The sequence below is a fragment of the Schistocerca nitens genome, chromosome 4 (genome assembly GCF_023898315.1).
Source record: "Schistocerca nitens isolate TAMUIC-IGC-003100 chromosome 4, iqSchNite1.1, whole genome shotgun sequence".
Lineage (NCBI taxonomy): Eukaryota > Metazoa > Arthropoda > Insecta > Orthoptera > Acrididae > Schistocerca > Schistocerca nitens.
This window is the reverse complement of record NC_064617.1, coordinates 653,279,073-653,281,914: the sequence shown is the minus strand read 5'-3', so window position 1 is coordinate 653,281,914 and position 2,842 is coordinate 653,279,073. Positions and strand designations below refer to the sequence as shown.

At 42.9% G+C, this 2,842-nt stretch overlaps 1 non-coding gene across 1 annotated transcript; it reads left to right on the top strand.

Annotated features, from left to right (window-relative positions):
* The first annotated feature begins 1,542 nt into the window (after positions 1-1,542).
* Positions 1,543-1,617, top strand: Trnat-ugu (transfer RNA threonine (anticodon UGU)). Its single transcript has one exon. It is a non-coding gene; the product is annotated as a tRNA-Thr (tRNA).
* The last annotated feature ends 1,225 nt before the right edge of the window (positions 1,618-2,842 follow it).

Here is a 2,842-nt window from a genome sequence, read left to right as displayed (position 1 = left end):
CCTAACTAACCTAAGGACATCACAAACATCCATGCCCGAGGCAGGATTCGAACCTGCGACCGTAGCGGTCTTGCGGTTCCAGACTGCAGCGCCTTTAACCGCACGGCCACTTCGGCCGGCCGGAGTACACTGTTCATCGTATATTGTTGAACATGGAGTTCGGCAGCAGACCACCCTTACGTTTTCACTCGATGACCCAGTGATAGCGTCAATTATGACTGCAGTGGGCGAGGAACTATTGGGATTCGACCATCTATCAATATAAAAGTATCGGCTCTTCGGGTGAATCACATATTTGCTACACTAGGTCGATGGTCGTCTCCACAAACGCAGTCATTGAGGTGAAGGGCGGCTCGAAACGTGCAGCGCGCCACGGACACACGCTGATGGGAGCAGTATTATGCTATGGAAGACATTCTCCTGCGCTTGCATGGGACCTGTGATAGAAATCGAATACACACTAACAACTGAAACCACCTACATCACTTCATACTTCATGTCTACCCAGATGGCAATGTCATCTTGCAGCAGTGTAGTTGTCTGTGTCTAGGATTCAGAACTGCGGTACAGTGGTTTGAGGAACAGTTAACTCACACTGAATTTCTTAGTGACCAGATTCGCCTAATGTAAATCCTATGGACACCATCTGAGTGGTCATCGGGCGCCATCACTAAATACCAAAATTAGCTGCCCATTATTTAAGCGAATTACGTAACCTGTCCGTAGACATCTAATGACACATACCTCCACTGACATGATACGCGCGGATCCCTGATACGTAGAATCAGTTATGTATTTCGTTCCAAAGACGGACAAACAAGCTATTAAGAAGGTGGTCATAATGTTTTGTCTCATCAGTGTGTACATTGCAGCAACCCGCTCAGAAGGGAGTTTTTTGATCGCTTTTTATAGCGTGAAGTATGTAATTTAAATAGTAATTATATATGACGGTAGTATCTGTTCCCGAAAGAACAGTTACCGTGGATGACCATGCAGCTTTGCTAGAAATGAAATGATAGTTAAATGGACACCCTTGCTGCAAACAGGCGTTAATGTACTTCGTTGGGGACATGTTGAAAATGTGTGCCCCGACCGGGACTCGAACCCGGGATCTCCTGCTTACATGGCAGACGCCAATGTAAGCAGGAGATCCCGGGTTCGAGTCCCGGTCGGGGCACACATTTTCAACATGTCCCCAATGAAGTACATCAACGCCTGTTTGCAGCTAGGGTGTCCCTTTAACTATCATTTCATTTCTAGCAAAGCTGCATGGTCATCCACGGTAACTGTTCTTTCGGGAACAGATACTACCGTCATATATAGTTAAAATATGGCTTCCCGGCCATTGACCTTCTTGTGCGAACGCACACGCTATGCCCGAACTCGTACGGGACTTGGTAGATTAATCTGCCACGAGTAATGAATATGATGGACAAACATCTATTAGGCGCACTACGAATGTAGTGGTGTGGACATGTTGGAAATGTGGATCTCACGGGGAGCGTGGAAGGGATAAGTCCCTGCAGACGCACTATTCTCGATGCCCGCGGTGGCTCAGATGGATAGAGCGTCTGCCATGTAAGCAGGAGATCCCGGGTTCGAGTCCCGGTCGGGGCACACATTTTCAACATGTTCCCAATGAAGTACATCAACGCCTGTTTGCAGCTAGGGTGTCCATTTAATTATCATTAAATAGTAATGTTAGGGTAGAACTGTGTAGCAGATATATGAAAATAATGCTGTCTACAAAAAATGTAATACCTCTTAATATATGCAAGGTCTGTGGGAGCCATACTCTCTTATTATCTTCTTACCATATTTTGATTTCATGTAAACGGTGTGAGTGAAGGTTTGCGTGTATTGAATTGCTCAACAGTAAAAGAAGCGGACTGTCTGAAAGTACTATTTTCTAGGATTAGCACATCAAAAATCACGAAATCTATTTTGTCCATTCGCGAAAAAACCACAAAAAGACAGCTGCAATGCAAGAGAGGGAGAACACACACACGCAAACGACACATAAAATACCGATGCAAATATTTACACTTGATAGTGAGTATATATCCTCGAAACGCTTCGTGCTACGCATATTATAAAAAACTATAGGATGCTGTAGTGTCTAATCTTGTTTTTACGGCCCTCACGGAAGTTATAAGTAGGATGCTGTGGTATATTCCCAGATTCTTCACTCACTGATGATTCTTCACACTTTGTAAGTAGTATTTCATAGGAAAATTGGTTTTTGTCTTCAAGTGTCTCGTGCCTGCAAAGTTTTCTCCATGTGAGGTAAGTCGTAACTAATGTTTGGATTGACATGGTACGTTTAGTGACATTTATAATAACAAGTAAACCAATTACAAGATGAAAATGTTATTTCCTTCATTAATTGTATCAGCCCATTTATCGCTGTCCATATTAACGTTCTTGCTTTAAATATCCCTACTTTAAGTTATAATTTCAGGCAACGTCAGGTTTACAAAAACAAAAAGTAGTTTGTATAGTACCAATTTAACTTCACAACGAAACAACAATATACTGACAAGGACAATAGTTCCAGGAGGAGATTATTCACATACAGCGTTCTAGTTTTTTTTTATACCTAGACCACTAATCCAGTGAAAGAGGATATGTAAAAGCAGTGGTAAAAAGGCATGAAAATGTTTTCTTCAGTTCGCTTGCCCACGCTTGGTGAAAACCAATACGATCGATCACAGAAAAGCGCTCGTGAAACGGAATCACCTGTTGTTCTTAGAATTACAAACCCGTGTGGCCTGAATCACATATTTACCTCTTACCGACAACCCTGCCGTTTCCTTGCCTTAGTGTTCGGTGTTTTTCTACA